The sequence below is a fragment of the Mobula hypostoma genome, chromosome 12 (assembly GCF_963921235.1).
Source record: "Mobula hypostoma chromosome 12, sMobHyp1.1, whole genome shotgun sequence".
NCBI classification, from domain to species: domain Eukaryota; kingdom Metazoa; phylum Chordata; class Chondrichthyes; order Myliobatiformes; family Myliobatidae; genus Mobula; species Mobula hypostoma.
Window position 1 is genome coordinate 86,090,965 of NC_086108.1, and position 17,694 is coordinate 86,108,658.

At 43.7% G+C, this 17,694-nt stretch overlaps 1 long non-coding RNA gene across 1 annotated transcript in view; it reads left to right on the forward strand.

Moving 5' to 3' along the window:
- LOC134355232 (uncharacterized) overlaps nt 1-16,886 on the forward strand; it is a 127,080-nt gene extending 110,194 nt beyond the window's left edge. Inside the window, exons 2-3 of the long non-coding RNA XR_010019994.1 lie at nt 11,770-11,933; nt 16,808-16,886. This is a non-coding gene — a long non-coding RNA (uncharacterized LOC134355232). The remainder of the gene's footprint in view (nt 1-11,769; nt 11,934-16,807) is intronic.
- Nucleotides 16,887-17,694: the final 808 nt, after the last annotated feature.

Sequence of the window (17,694 nt, forward strand, 5' to 3'; positions counted from 1 at the left end):
GCAATGCAGTACATAATAATAGAGAACTAAAACTGAGATACTGCCTATATATATATATATGTGTGTAATTAAATTACATAAGTAGTGCAAAAATAGAAATAAGAAAGCAGAGTAAACACGAGGAATTCTGCAGACGCTGGAAATTCAAGCAACACACATCAAAGTTGCTGGTGAACGTAGCAGACCAGGCAGCATCTCTAGGAAGAGGTACAGTCGATGTTTCGGGCCGAGACCCTTCGTCAGGACTAACTGAAGGAAGAGCTAGTAAGAGATTTGAAAGTGGGAGGGGGAGGGGGAGATCCAAAATGATAGGAGAAGACAGGAGGGGGAGGGATGGAGCCAAGAGCTGGACAGGTGATTGGCAAAAGGGATATGAGAGGATCATGGGACAGGAGGTCCGGGGAGAAGGAAAAGGGGGAGGGGGGGAAAACCCAGAGGATGGGCAAGGGGTATAGTCAGAGGGACAGAGGGAGAAAAAGGAGAGAGAGAGAGAGAGAGAAAGAGAGAAAAAAGCAGAGGTAGTGTTCATGGATTCAATGTCCACTCAGAAATTAGATGGCAGAGGGGAAGAAGATGTTTCTGAATTGTTGAGTGTGTGCCTTCAGGCTTCTTTACCTCCTTCCTGATGGTAAGAATGAGACCAAGGCATGACCTGGGTGATGTGGGTCCCTAATGATGGATGCCACCTTTCTGGGGCATTCTTGATGATGTCCTAGGTACCATGGAGGCTTGTGCTCATGATGGAGTTGACTCAGTTTACAACCACCTGCAGCTTACTTCGATCCTGTGCAGTAGCAACCCCCACCCCCCACAAACCAGATGGTGACACAGTCAGTTAGGTTGCTCTCCACAGTACATCTGTAGAAATTTTTAAGAGTTTTTGGTGACATACTAAATCTTCTCAAACTCCTAACGAAATACAGCCACTGTTGTGCCTTCTTTGGAGGTGCATCAATATGCTGGCTCCAGGTTAGATCCTCAGAGATCTTGGCACCTGGGAACTTGAAATTGCTTACTCTCTCCACTTCTGATCTCTCAATGAGGACTGATGTGTGTTCCCTTGTCTTACCCTTTCTGAAGTTCACAATCAGTTCTTTGGTCTTACTGATGTTGAGTGCAACACCACTTAACGAGCTGATACATCTTGCTCCTGTACACCCTTTTGTCACCATCTGAAATTCTGCCAACAATGGTTGTATCATTAACAAAATTATAGATGGTGTTTGAGCTGTGCCTTGCCACACAGTCATGAGTGTAGGGATAATAGAGCAGTGGGCTAAGCACACATCCCTGAAGTGCACCAGTGTTAATTGTCAACAAGGTGGAGATGTTGTTTACAATCCACACAGATCGTGCTCTTCTAGTTAGGAAGTCAGAGATCCAGTTGCAGAGGGAGGCCCAGGTTCCGGGGCTTTTTGATTAGAACTGTAGGAACGATGGTGTTAAAATGCTGAGCTGCAGTCAATAAATAGCATCGTGACAAAGATATTTGTATTGTCCAGGTGATCCATGGCTGCGTTAAAAACCAATGAGATTGTGTCCGCCATAGACCTATTGTGGTGATAGGCAAAATACAGTGGGTAAAAACAATTGAAAATTTTAGAGACCTCTTTAATAATGTAGCTTCCTATTGTTGTAAAGATGTGTTAGCAAAGTTGTGAGGACTACTTCAAGGGTTTGAGAAAGGAAATCCTTTCCCTTTGAGACTTTGCTTATTTTTGAATGAGGTATGAAGGATATAATCTACTTAGGGCAGCATGGTTCCAACAACTCTGGTTTGAGTCTGACATCTGGTGTCGCCTGTGTGAAGTTTGAATTTTCTTACTATGACCGGCATGGATTTGCTCTCATGGAAAGAGAGGGATAGGTTAAAATGGTTCAAGAAAGAGTTAACTGTAATCATCCACAGTGCTGCTGACTGATGAATCAACAGGGTGTTAATGAGAATGTGTGAAAAAATACCTTATAAGGACCTAAGTAGGGGAATAGGATTGTTCTGAGACCTGCCATAGGTCTGATGAGATTATTGCTTGAGTAACAGTTGACCTTTTGGGAATATGTATACATGAAAGAAAACCCAGAGTTGTAGAAATGGATGGCATGCAAAACAATTTTTTTTAACATTGTACCTAGCAACATGTGACAGAACTTATCTAATTTACCTGAAATTCAGTGACCATCATTTCAGCAAAATGCAAAGTTAACTTTCCAACCAGTCTTTTTGGATTAGAGTATATTACAGAATAATGCTATTATGAAGTTTAAAATGAGTTTCTTCCACACAGTGGGTCCTAATTATATTAAAATTATAATCACTATATAATCCTGCCGACCCAGATTTTTAAAATTTGTCTAATTGTTGTGAAAGAGCCTCATTCATTAATTGTCTATTGTTTTTACATGTTGCATAATAATGTGATGAATTAGGCTTCCATTTAGCATGATTTCAAACTTTATGAAGAATAATTTTCTGGAGTGAATGACAAAATGTTTTGAAATTTTACTGACATATTACTGGCTTGATGAACTAACATTGGTTTTACTTCTCTAACAGTGTTGGCTGCTGTGTGGCTGTCTGAAACTCCTGGGGCTTATTTTAGGATGTCTTTCACTGTCATACTTTGGTGACATTAAAGAATTAACATTTTTTGTTGATTCTATATAAAGCAGCATGTTGCCATTCCCAATAAACATCTCATCTGGTTTGTAGATTATGTGGAGCCCACTCATTTTGATTGGAGATCTGGTCTGTGAAACAAATTTGATTCAGTTCTTCTGTTCACATGTTGGATTGAACACTGAAACACAAAATGAAGGACACCACTATTTTCTGTAATAAGGGAGGACTAGAATATAAAAGCAATGATGTAACGCTGAGGCTTCATAACGCATTGATCAGACCACATTTGGAGTTTTATGAGCAGTCTTGGGTCTCTTATCTGAGAAACGACGTGCAGGAGTTGGAGAGGGTTCCAGAGAAGGTTCATGAGAATGATCCTGGGAATGAAAGGGTTAACGCATGGGAAGCATTTGATGGCTCTTGGCCTGTACATATTGGAGCTTAGAAGAATGAATGGAGATCTCATTGAAACTTGTTGAATACTGTAGGGCCTAGAAGCCAGAGTGGACATGGAGAGGATCTTTCCAGTTGTCTAAGATCAGAGGACAGTCTCAGAAAACCAAGATATTCCTTTAGAACAGAGATGAGGAATTTATTTATCCAGAAGGCATTGAATCTGTGTAATTCATTTCCACAGACAGCTGTGGAGGCCAAGTCATTGGGGATATTTAAAACGTAGGATGAATGCTACTTGTTTAGAAAGGGCATCAAAGGTTACAGCGAGAAGGGAGGAGAATGGGTATGAGAGGAATAATAGATCAGCCAAGATGTGCTGAATGGTCTAGTTATGCTCCTATGTCTTATGGTCTAAGTGACTCCTTTCATTATTCAACATGGATGTGGAAAATATTTTTAGTATTCCAAAGTTTTAGACAAGTAAACTAAAAATTAGCAATATACGCAAAAAAAAATACTGAGTTGACTAGCTGAGTTCCTCAGTTGACCTGAGTTGGCCCGTTACTTAGTATTTATTGGAATCTTTATTCTTTGGTGCATTGAATTACATATATTTGAAGCTCTAATTTGAAACTTAGCAATGTGAATTTCAGAACTGTGATCGTTATGGATTGAGGTCCATGTTATCATGGGTTTAATGTTGCACAGCAGTTACTGCTGTTGCTAGACAATCCCAGTGAATCAGGTTGACTCTGGCCTAGTGTTCTTTCTGTGACAGCATCAGTACTTCAGCTTCCTCTCACAATTTAATGATATGTTAATAGGTTAATCCAATACTGTGAATCATGCTTCAACAGTAGGGTAATGGTAAAACAAATAGACTATTGATTGGCATGTATTGGAGGGAATAAGTGTAGAGGAACAGATCCTCCTCAGGAAATGAACGGCTAATAAATTAGCAGCCTTTGCATGCATAAAAGCATTTAGGAAACCAGTAGGATGGATTTGTTGGCAGCTGAAGGGCTGCAGGCATCTTTTTCCATGTAGGAGTTCGGACCATGGCCACTTTTCTGACTTGAAAACTGTTCGAGTTATAAGCAGTTCACAGGAACCAAACCAAACTCTTTCATCACCCGTTGAGCAGCTGTGCAGATAAATAGAGAGGGAATGATACTCGTGAGATTGTTTGTATGGAGGGTGGCATTGACCTATTGGACTAACAGGCCTCCTGTATTGTTAAAGTATAATTTTCTCCAGAAAATTTACTGTAGATACTAAAATGCCTCTGAGGTGGCCAGGATATGGCTTTAGATTGAAACCCTGTGTAAACTCAAAGCTTGAAGTCCCTCTTCAACGATCATTCCTTCAATCATTTAGAAAGCAACAGGCAAATCTTAATCAAAAGGTCTTTTTAAAATCTTTATAATCTTAATTATTAGTTCAATCCAGAAAGGTGTGGAGTGATATACTTTGGAAGGACAAACTTAAAGGCAGAGTACAGGGCTAATGGGAGGATTCTTAGCAAAGTGGAGTAATTCAAAGTTGCCATGCAAATTAATAGGGTGGTTGAGAAGGTATATAGTATCTTGGTCTTCAAGTCCAAGTTGAAGTTTAATTGTCTTTCGGCCATACACATGAATGCAGCCAAATGAAAGAGTGTTCCTCCAGGCGCAAGGTGCAAAACGCAGTACCAACTGTCACACACAGCACATATAGCATATAGTAATGATAGCAGAAAAACATACTGTCAAAAAGAATAATAATACAGTCACATCTCTGAGTGTCATGACCTTTAGATTGATGGTGCATGGGACATTGTCCTGCAGCCACGTTTCTTCAAGAGCAAGTACACAACAGTTCCTCATCTCGCTCTGGGTCAGCTGCAGATGAACACAACCCATATTGTCCTCCACTGAGGAAACACTGGAGAACAGCACCAACATGTTGGGCCAGCCCCCAACCGACCATGGACTTGAACTTTCTCCCACACTGGCTCTGACGCCTACTTCCCGAGGCGGATGCCCCAGGAGACACCGCGGCATGAGTGCCTGGTCCACGCAACAATCAATGCTGCACAAATTCTCTTGCCCACAGCTGCCCTACCATCGGTCTCGCTAAAGAACTAGTGAACCAGACTTCCAGTACTCTACATTACCAATGTCCAATGGGGTCTTGCAATCATAAGAAAAGCATCCAAGCTCTGCATCCTGCCTCTGATGCAGTGCAGTACATCACAGAGCACGTCCAGCTCTATGCTATCCAGCAACTCGCTAATGGGCAACACATGAGTTAAAAATAGACTGCAACACTTGGATGTTCAAAATAACCAGCAGTGTCTTTCAATCATAAAAAAGGCAAAGGATGAATAATTACACCTTAGTTTGTTCTTAGAGAGGCGGCTGGGACCGAGAGCCCTGCCATCTTACTGGAAGGGTAAGTTCTTTAGTTGGGGGATTGAGTTCTAGAGTTGCGGAGTAATGTTCGGATCTATAATACTCCGATAGACCACACTTGGAGTATTGTGTTCATTTCTGGTTGCCTTCTTATAAGAAAGATGTAAAAGGACTAGAAAGCATGTTTTATGTGTCAGCCATTTGGATATGGCCCAAGTGCGGAGAGAGAGAGACACTGAACTGGGTTAATAGATCATAAGAACATAAGAAATAGGAGCAGGAGCAGGCCATCTGGCCCATCAAGCCAGCTCTGCCATTCAATAAGATCATGGCTAATCTGGCCATGAACTCATCTCCACCTACCTGCCTTTTCCCCATAGCCCTTAATTCCCATACTATGCAAGAATCTATCCAACCTTATCTTAAATATACTTACTGAGGTAGCCTCTACTGCTTCATTGGGCAAAGAATTCCACAGATTCACCACTCTCTGGAAAAGCAGATTCTCCTCATCTCCATCCTAAATCTACTCCCCCGAATCTTGAGGCTATGTCCCCTAGTTCTAGTCTCACCTACCAGTGGAAATAGCTTTCCTGCTCTATCTTATCTATCCCTTTCATAATTTTATTTGTTTCTATAAGATCTCCTCTCATTCTTCTGAATTCCAGTAAGTACAGTCCCAGGCAACTCAATCTCCTCTCATAGTCTAACCCCCTCATTTCTAGAATCAAACTGGTGAACCTTCTCTGCACCACCTCCAAAGCCAATATATCCTTTCTCAAGTAAGGAGACCAGAACTTCACGCAGTACTCCAGGTGCTTCCTCACTAGTACCCTGCACAGTTGTAGCATAATCTCCTTGCTCTTAAATTCAATCCCTCTAGCAATGGAAAGCCAACATTCCATTTGCCTTCTTGATAGCCTGCTGCACCTGCAAACCAACCTTTCGTAATTCATGCACAAGCACTCCCTTCACAGACTTAAATGCAAACAGGATTTTAAGGGGGAAACAAACAATAAATGCTTGGCCAAACAGGGTCGTTAAATAAAACTCTCAAATCGGAAAACTAGATGCTAACCCCAGCGCCTGAAAGGAATACCTAAGTATAAAATAAATACCGCTTGTCCCCAGTTTCAGTTGACTCGATAATCCACATAACAGAGGGCACATAACATTGCTGTGCTTTGCTCAAGACTCGACAAGACTATGGTGAAAAGAAGGGAGTTAAATACCACCATAATGAGATAGTAATTAGCCGAGGGGCACATTTTCCCGAGTGCAAATGCTGAACTTGCCGCACAGCCCACCTACGGGGTTGTATGTACCCTGCAGTAGAGTTCATGGTAGTGACAGGGATTCCCTCCCTAGGTGCATCTCCTGAGGTGTCAAATATGTGTGCCCGCTATAAGTCCCAGATGAGAGACATGTCTAACATGTCCTTCAATGGGTTCTTCAGGACCATACCCTTTCCAATCCACATGATACTGGACCTTATCACCTACCTAGCAAGATGCCAGGAGGTGCTGCACCATTTTGACCTGGGAACAATCTACCAAATGGGGAAGAGGGGGAGGCGGGGTGACTGTAGCCAAGGGAGAGGTAGTAACCGGCTTGAGCTGGGAAACATGTAACACAGGGCGGATCTTCATTGATGCTGGTGGGCACAATCTATACGACACCTTGTTGATAGCCTTCTCCACTACAATAATCCACATAGCGTGGAGCCAGTTTGTGGCTCTCTACTTTCAGTGGTGCCAAACTTGTTGCCAGCCAGACCTCCTCTCTTGCTTTGAAAGGTCTCACCTGTTGGCGAGCTGAACAGCCTACCGGGCATGTTGTTTCCGGGCACACAGCAGAGAAGCCCTGGCTCACCTCCAGGTGTGTACGTAGCACTGGATCAGCTGTTCAGCAGCAGGAATCCCTACATCAATCTCCTGATCAGGGAAGAGCGGTGGCTGGAATCCCTTCGGGAATTCAATGGGGACGTACCCGTGGAGGACGACTGGAGGTTATTATGAGCAGTCTCTGCCCAAACCAGACGGGAGCTCCAGGACGTGGAGGAGACAAGGCAACGTGGGGTTATCTCTGACTCCTGATTTACTGACTCCAGTCTGGCCATTAGATTAGAGGTGGAGACCAAATGAAAGGCTGACCATGGCTCCAACAAGAGAGCTGAAAGTCTTCCAAAAGTGGGAAGTGAACCGTGGACCACAATCAGAAACTACGTCGAGGGAAACCGTGGAGCCCGAACACATGTTGAACCATGAGTATGGCAGTCTCATGAGCCGATGGGAGCTTAGGGAGGTCAATGAAGTGGGTAGCCTTGGAGAATCAATCCACAGTGATCAGAGTGGTAGTGTTTCCATTACACTGGGGCAGCCCTGTAATGAAATCCACTGAGGGGTGGGACTAGGGGCAGTGGGGCATAGGCAGTGGCATAGCAAACCCACAGGATACTGGCGTGACATCTTGTTCTGAACACGGTTGGGACAGGCAGATACAAAGTCGTGGACATCTTGGGATATAGATGCCCACCAGAATTGTGTCTTTATAAATTCCTGGGTCCATTGAATTCCCAGATGGGAGGAGTGACCCCATTACAATACTTTGGAGCGCACTGTAGCAGGGACAAACAGCTGGTTGGGAGGTCTCCACCTGGGCCTGGATCCGATTGTTGGGCAGCCCTCACCTCTATTGCCCAGATCACTGGTGCTGTCATCAGGATCACCAGAGTATCTGCCCGGTGGTGTAATACTTGGTTTTTGTACGGATGCAGGAGCCTGTGGTGCTCCGAACGGTGGAGTCAATTCTGGTCTGGGTGCAGGAGTCAGTTCTGCTCTGGGCATGGGAGTGGGAGCATTAGTGGTAAGGGTTGTCAGGGCAGCAGCAAATGAGGTCCTGCGAGATGCTGGGAGTGTGACTCACGTGGCCAGAATCTGCTGAATCGCGTTGGTGAGTACAGCTGACGCCGGCAGTCTGCAATGAGCTTGTGGACAGTGGCAGAAACTGCAGACACCTGACTTTGATTATCTGAAGAACGCTGCTGAACAATGCTGCAACGGATGGTATCATTCTTCCAGATGAGACTGGACCTTTCGGCACGAGATTTTCTGCCTCATTGCTTCAGTAACTTCACCTAGAACAGGTCCAATTGCCTGCAGCTTGTCCCCTATCTGACCAATGAATCTCAGGGCCAAGCTCAGCCATTCTCTCTCCGCTGGGTTTGTGCTTGTGTGGTCGAGACTTGCTGTCAGTTTGTTTGGATATGCCCCAATTCGGAGAGGGTGAAACACTGAAGTGGATCAATAGTTCACAGTCATTAATGTGAACAGGATTTTAAGGGAAAGAAGACAATGTTCCCCTTAACAACCTTAAGGGGAAAGAAAACAACATTGGGCCAAACAGGGCTGGTAACTGAAACTCTCAAGCTTCAACTCTGAGGTAGAAAGGAATATATAAATGTAAAATAAATGTCAACTTGGTCATCCACTTTCTCAGGCAAGCTGAACGTAAGCAGACAGCGTAACATTGCAACACACACAAAATGCTGGAGGAACTCAGCAGGCCAGGCAGCATCTAGGAAAAGAGTACAGTCAATGTTTTAGGCCGAAACCCTTCTCTGTGATTGGATTTGTCTTGTCTGTGACCATAATGTTGCTCTGCTTGTCTCAAGTCTTGACAAGACTACAAAGAAAAGATGGGAGTTAAACACAGACAGAATGAAATAGTAGTTAGCTGATACGTGCATATCCATGAATGCAATTGCTGAATTTGCTGTGAAGCCAGCCTACAGCTGGGTCTGTGGTTATGGCAGAATGAAGATAGGATGTGCGAGTTGGATTATTTACTTAGGAGCGAAGGAGGATGTTTTATTGTTATGTATTATAATGTACTGCTGCCTTAAAACAACAAATTTGACTGATTCTGATTCCCACTTGATAGACGTGTGTAAGATAATAAGGGGCATAGATAGGGTGGGCAACTGATAATTTTTACTCACAGTGAAATGGCTAATACAAGAGGGAATAATTTTAAGGTGATTGGAGGAGAGCACAGGGGGATGTCTGAGGTAGGATGTCTTTACAAAAGGAGTGGTGGGGACGTGGAATTGGCTGCTGGGGTGGTGGTAGAGGTAAATACATTAGAGAGTTTTAAGAGTTTTTTAGAATGGCACATGGACGAAAGCAAGATGGATGGCTATGTGGGTGGGAAGGCTTAGACTTAGTGTAGGTTAAAAGGTCGGCAAAACACCGTGAGCCAAAGGGCCTGTACTGTGCTGTACTATTCTATGCTCCTCAACACTATTACCACCTTGACAAATGCACTAAAATGGACTGTGTTTTGTTTTTGTTATTGCTCTGTTCTTTCTTGTAAAAATTATGTATTAATTTATGCTTAGTTTATACTTTTCTTGTGAATGCTGCTTATATGATGTTATGTGCCTGAGATGCTGCTACAAATAAGTTTTTGTTTGCTCCTGTGCCTACGTGCTGTTGTGCATATAACAATAAACTCAGCTTTCATAACTCTTAATTACACTAAGACAGCAATCTGCCAAACGCGTATGTGTGAGAGAGAAAGAAAGTGATGCAAGAGGCAGGGTAAATACATTTGTCCTATAAGATTCATCCCACAATAATCAGCAGCAAAGTTAAACAGTAACGTGCTCTTTGCAATACTTATTCTCCAGCATTCTGGCTTTGTACATACACCCCCTTTAGCACACAGATAGAAGAGACTGCAGAAGCTGGAAATGTCAAGCAACACACAAAAAGATTGAGCAACTTTAAAATTCTACATCCTAGATCTTAGGTGAACCAGTTGAAGCGGGCACAGACATAGAGTGGATGTGGAAACGATATTTCCTATGGTGTGAGAATCGAAGACTAGAGGACACAGCATCAAAATAGAGGAGTGTCCTTTTAGAATGGAGATGAGCAGATATTTCTTCAGCTAGAGAGTGGTGAACCTGTGGAATTTGTTTCTCCCTCTGTCCCTCTGAATATACCTCTTGCCCATCCTCTGGGTCACCGCCCCCTCCTTGTCTTTCTTCCCGGACCTCCTGTCCCATGATCCTCTCGTATCCCCTTTTGCCTATCACCTGTCCAGCTCTTGGCTCCATCCCTCCCCCTCCTGTCTTCTCCTATCATTTTGGATCTCCCCCTCCCCCTCCAACTTTCAAATCCCTTACTCGCTCTTCCTTCAGTTAGTCCTGACGAAGGGTCTCGGCCTGAAGCGTCGACTGCGCCTCTTCCTATAGATGCTGCCTGGCCTGCTGTGTTCACCAGCAACTTTGATGTGTGTTGCTCTAATCAGTCTGTACCCATGGAGAGAAGTAAATAGAGCCACTATAGGGATGATCTGTAACAGAACCAGTCAGCTGAGTGCCTAAAGTACTGACTTTCCTTTATTCCACCAGAAATTTAACACCCCGTGTTGCTCCTGCTTGCTGATTTCGATGGTAGAAAATTGCTCAGAGACACATGCCTGTCTGGCACTCAACCTGATATTCAGACAAGTGTTTCTCATTAACACATCATCCATTTAGTACTGGCTTTCACTCTGTCACCAAAATAACCTACAGGTTGCCGAAGAATTGAATGGATACTTCATACTAAATATAAGATAGGTGTTTTTGCAGTCAAACATCCACAAATGATTTATCGTAATGGATCTACATCATGTGAAAATTAATGAATAAAGGACACAAAATGACTGAATTGCATGTGAAATCAATCAAGGAGTTCATGAAAACAAGTCCCAAACAAATATCACAATAGTATAATATTATCCTCAAAATAACATATATGTGACATAAGGTTCAGAAATAAAATGCCCAAGATTATTTAAGGATGTTAAGTAAGATGTAAACACAAAATACTCTGCAGGTGCTGGGGTCAAAGCAACACTCACAACACGCTGGAGGAACTCAGCAGGTCGGGCAGCATCCGTGGAAACAATGAGTCGACGTTTTGGGCCGGAACCCTTCGTCAGGACTCAAGTAAGATGTAAATTTCACAATAAACTGATTACCTGCTTTGATAAGAGGATGCAATAGGCACAATACAATTGCAAGTCTTCCCTAACTTCAGCTCAATAATTCTCACATTACATTAGTTTTTTTCTTACGTTCCTTCTGCTGGTCTCATTAGTGGATGCTCCGTCCAGTACAAAATTGAGATGGTATTGTCTTGCAGTCAATACAGCAGAAATGGGAGGGAAACCAATCTGTAATGGTAAGGAGCAGCTTATAAGTAATTAATGTGATTAAAGAGAAAGTACGAGAGGGATTAATGAAACAAAAAGCAGACAAATCTCTTGAACCTGCTAAGTTGTTCTAAATTTGCTAACTGTTTCAAGGAGGTGACTGAAAGATGAAAGATGCATTTGAGTTGCATACACGAAATGCTGGAGGTACTCAACAGGTCAGGCAGCATCCATGGAAATGAACAACCAGTCGACGTCTTGGGCTGAGACCCTTCTTCAGGACTGGAGAAGAAGAGGGAAGGTGCCAGAATGAAAAGGTGAGGGGAGGCGAAGGAGGATAGCTAAAAGGTGCTAGGTGAAGTGAGGTGAGTGGGAAAGGTAAAGGGCTGGAGATGAAGGAATCTGATAGGAGAGGAGAGTGCACCATAGGAGAAAGAGAAGGAAGAGGTGCACCAGGGGTAGATGATAGGCAGGAGAGAAGAGGGAAGAGGCCAGAGTGGGGAACAGAAGAAGAGGGGGAGGAGGGATTTTTCTTTGAGTTAACCTTCCAAAATTCTCTGGATTCTGGAGTCAACATATTGGAAGATAGCAAGTGTATTAAGATAACAAGAACATAAGACATAGGAGCAGAATTAGGCCATTCAGCCCATCGGGTCCGCTCAGCCATTTCATCATGGCTGATTCTAGATCCTATTCAACCCTGTACTCCTGCCCTCTCACCATATCCCTTGATGCCCTGACCAATCAGGGATTGATCAACTTCTGCTTTAAATATACCCATAGACTTGGCCTCCACCGCAGTCTGTGGCAGAGCATTCCATAGGTTCACCACTCTCTGGCTAAAAAAAATTCCTCCTTGATTCTGTTCAAAAGGTCACCCATCAATTATGAGGCTGTTCCCTCTGGTTCAGGATACCTCCACCAGAGGAAACATCCTCTTCACATCATCCTTATCTTGTCCTTTCAACATTTGGTAGGTTTCAATGAGATCCCACGCATTCTTCTAAATTCCAGTGAGTACAGGCCCAAAGCTGCCAGACACTCCTCATGTGTTAATCACTTCATTCCTGGAATCATCCTTGTGAACCCCCTCTGGACTCTGTCCAACAACAATGCATCCTTTCTGAGAAAAGCGGCCTGAAACTATTGACAATACTCCAGGTGCAGGCTGATTGTGTCTTATAAAGCTTCGATATTATCTCTCTGTTTTTATATTCTATTCCCCTCAAAATAAGTGCCGACATTGCATTTGCCTTCTTTACCACAGACGCAACCTGTAAATTAACCTTCTGGGAGTCTTGCACAAGGATTCCTAAGTCCCTCTGCATCTCTGATGTTTGAATTTTCTCCCCTTTTAGATAATAATCTGTGCTATTGTTCCTTTTATCAAAATTCATTATCATACATTTCCCAACACTGTATTTCATTCGTCACTTTTTAACCCATTTTTTCAATTCATCTAAGTCCTGCTGCAAACACATTTCTTCTTCAACACTACTACCCCTCCACCTATCTTTGTATCATCTGCCAATTTTGCCAAAAAGCCATCAATTCCATTATCTAAATCATTGAGAAAGAATGTGAAAAGTAGTGGTCCCAATACTGACCCCTGAGGAACACCATGAGTCACTGGCTGCCAACCAGAGAAGCCCCCCTTTATTGGCAATCACTGCCTCCTTCCTGTCAGTCATTTCTCTATCCATACCAGTATATTTCCTGTAACATCACAGGACTTTATCTTGTTAAATGGCCTCATGTGAGGCACCTTATCAAATGCCTACTGAAAATCTATATAAATGACATCTACTGCCTTTCCTTTGTCCACCCTTCTTCCTTGAAGAATTCCAACAGATGTCAGACAAGATTTCCCATTACAGAAACCATACTATCAATAATCTCCATATCCCAAAACACTGCCCTTAATAATGGACTCCAGCATTTTCCCAACCACTGGGGTTAGACCAACTGGCCTATAATTTCCTCTCTTTTGTCTTCCTCTCTTCTTAAAAAGTGGAGTGACATTTGCAATTCTCCAGTCCTCTGGGACCATGCCAGAATAAAGTGATTCTTGAAAGATCATGACCAATGCATTCATTATCTCTTCAGCAACCTCTCCTAGGACTCTGGAATGTAGTCCATCTGGTCCGGGTGATTTACCCAACTTAAGATATTTTAGTTTGTCTAGGAGCATTTCCTTTGTAATAGCAATGGCACTCACTCCTGCCCTCTGACCCTCACGGACCTCTGGCATACAGCTGGTGTCTTTCACAGTAAAGAATGAAGCAAAGTACTTATTAAGTTCATCTATTATCCCCCAATACTATCTCACCAGCATCATTTTACTGTGGTCTAATATTATCTCTCACCTCCCTTTTATTCTTTAAATAATGGAAAAAACTTTTAGTATCCTGCTTTATATTATCGGCTAGTTTGTCCTCATATTTCATCTTTTCCCTTCTTATAACTTTTTAGTTGCCTTTTGCTGGATTTTAAAAATTACCCAATCATCCAATTTACCACCCACTTTTGCTACCTTATATGCCCTTTCCTTGGTTTTTCTGCAGTCCTTAATTTCCCTTGTCAGCCACGGTTGCCTACCTCTGCCGGTTGAGAACTACTTTTTCTGTGGGGCCTACTTATCCTGCGTCTTATGAACTATTCTCAGAAACTTCAGCCACCTCTGTTCTGCCTTCATCCCTGCCAGTATCCCCACCAATCCACCTGTGCAAGCTCCTCTGTCATGCTTCTGTAATTCAATTTATTCTATTGTGATACTGATGCATGTAACTTACGTTTATCACTCGCAAATTGCAGTATGAATTTAGTCATATTATGATCACTGCCCTCTAAGAGTTCCTTTACATGAAACTGACTAATAAAATCTGGCTTATTACGCCTCATCTAAGATAGCCTTTCCCCAAGTAGGCTCAAACAAAAGCTGCTCTAAAAAGCCTTCTTGTAGGCATTCAACAAATTCCCTCTCTTGCAATCTGACACCAACCTGATTTTCTCAATCCCCTTGCATATACAAGTCCCCCATTACAATTGTGTCATTACCCTTATTACATGGCCTTATCACCTCTTTCTTTGCAATCTCAACCCCACATCTTGACTACTATTTGGAGGCCTATATATGATTCCCATAACAGTTTTTTAACCCTTGCAGTTTCTTAACTCCACCCACAAAGATTCAGCATTCTCTGACTCTATGTCACCTCTTTCTAAAGATGTAATTTCATCTCTTACCAACAGCCACACCACCGCCTATGCTTTCCTGCCTGTCCTTTTGATACAAGGTATATCCTTTGATGTTAAACCCCTAACTTTAACCTTCTTTCAGACATGACTCAGTGAAGCCCAAATTGTCATACCAACCAATCCCTAATTGCGCCATGAGTTATATCCACCTAATTCCGAACGCTACGTGCATTTAAACACAGCACCTTCAGTTCTGCATTCTTCGCCCTTATGAATTTTGCCACTGTGGTACAACTTAACTCTTTGCTCTGTCTGCAGTTGTACCCAATCATTGGCTTGACTTTCCTTACATTCATATCACATATTACATCATCTACTTGTAAACCGGCTGGCTCATCCTCAGCTCTATCTACTGGTTCCCGTCTCCCTGCCATATTAGCTTTTAACCATTCCTAACAGCGCTACAAACCGGCCGGCAAGGATATTGGCCCTCCTCGGATTCAAGTGCAACCCGTCCCTTTCGTACAGGTTACACCTGCCCCAGAAGAGGGCCCTACAATCCAGAAATCTGAATCCCTGCTCCCTGCTTCAATTTTCAGCCACGCATTTATCTGCCACCTCATTCTATTCCTATCCTCACTGTCGCATAGCACAGGTCGCAATCCTGAGATTACTGCCTTTGAGGTCCTGCTTCTCAGCTTCCTTCCTAACTCCCTGTATCCTGATTTCAGTATCTCTTCCCCTTTTCTACCTATGTTGTTGGTACCAATATGCACCACGACTTCTCACTGCTCCCCCTCCTTTTCAAGATATTATGGACGTGTTCAGAAACACTGTGGACTCTGGTTCTTAGGAGGCAAACAGCCATCCATGTTTCCTTTTTGCATCCACAGAATTGTCTATCTGTCCCCCTGACTATAGAGTCGACTTTTACTGCTGCCATCCTCTTCAGTTTCCTATCCTTCTGAGCCACAGGGCCTGACTCAGGGCCACTGTTGCTTCCCCCAGGTAGGTCATCCCCACCCCTGCAACAGTACACGAAATGGAGTACTTATTGTTAAGGGGGACAGCCACAGAGGTGCTCTCCACTATCTGACGTTCTCCCTTTCCTCTCTTGACAGTCACCCAATTACCTGTCTCCTATAGCCTTGAGCTCCTGTCGATCACCACTTCACTTTCCCTAACAAGGCGAAGGTCACTGAGCTGCAGCTCCAGTTCCCTGACTTGGTCTCTAAGGAGCTGCATCTCGAAGCACCTGGTGCAGGTGTGGCCTTCGGGGAGGCTGGGAGTCTCCCGGAAATCCCACATCTGACAGCCAGAACAGAGCATAGGCTCTGCAGATGTAGCACCTATTCCTTCAAAGCTTAAGTCAGAACAAATGAAATCAGAAATAAGGAATGAATGCACCTACTTATCTTTCCTCTGCCTGTTCTCGCCGAAGCCTTGTTGAGCCAAAGCCTTACTACTGTGACTCAGACAACTCCTGCAATGACCGCTCTGCTTGGCAGTACCTCCCTTTTAGAGACTTGGTTTTTAAAGCTCTTTACCGGACCTTTGCAGGAACACTTTTCCTGCATCTGCACAGTACTCCAATCAATATCAATGTGATCATTTGAAGGGAGAGAGGACAAGGACCTATCAGTCTATCATCACATCTTGGCAAAATACTGCAATCCATCACTATTGATGTGATTTTGGAAAATGGTGAAAGAAGGGACACATGACAGCGGATGGGAATGCAAGGACAAGCTGGTTGATTAGCACGAGGTTGGCAAATTGCTGGTCTTCCAGTTATTTGCAAAAATACATTGATGATTTTCTTGAAAAGATGAGGAGTTAAGTGTTCAAGTTTGGGAAAGTTATAAAACTGGGTGGGAAAGTGCAAAATGAAAGGATTGCAAAGTAACTGCAAAAGATGTAAACAGGTTACAGTGAAGGAACAAGAAGGCAGCAGAAGGGATACTGAGAAAATATGTGCACTTTTTTAAAACAGAAAATCAAAATACTAACAACAGGAATTCTGCAGATGCTGGAAATTCAAGCAACATACATCAAAGTTGCTGGTGAACGCAGCAGGCCAAGCAGCATCTATAGGAAGAGGCGCAGTCGACGTTTCAGGCCGAGACCCTTCGTCAGGACTAACTGAAGGAAGAGTGAGTAAGGGATTTGAAAGCTGGAGGGGGAGGGGGAGATGCAAAATGATAGGAGAAGACAGGAGGGGGAGGGATAGAGCCGAGAGCTGGACAAGTGATAGACAAAAGGGGATACGAGAGGATCATGGGACAGGAGGCCTAGGGAGAAAGACGGGGGGGGGGTGACCCAGAGGATGGGCAAGAGGTATATTCAGAGGGACAGAGGGAGAAAAAGGAGAGTGAGAGAAAGAATGTGTGCATAAAAATGAGTAACAGATGGGGTACGAGGGGGAGGTGGGGCCTAGCGGAAGTTAGTGAAGTCAATGTTCATGCCATCAGGTTGGAGGCTACCCAGACGGAATATAAGGTGTTGTTCCTCCAACCTGAGTGTGGCTTCATCTCTACAGTAGAGGAGGCCGTGGATAGACATGGGAATGGGATGTGGAATTAAAATGTGTGGCCACTGGGAGATCCTGCTTTCTCTGGCGGACAGAGCGTAGATGTTCAGCAAAGCGGTCTCCCAGTCTGCGTCGGGTCTCACCAATATATAAAAGGCCACATCGGGAGCACCGGACGCAGTATATCACCCCAGTCGACTCACAGGTGAAGTGATGCCTCACCTGGAAGGACTGTTTGGGGCCCTGAATGGTGGTAAGGGAGGAAGTGTAAGGGCATGTGTAGCACTTGTTCCGCTTACACGGATAAGTGCCAGGAGGGAGATCAGTGGGGAGGGATGGGGGGTACGAAT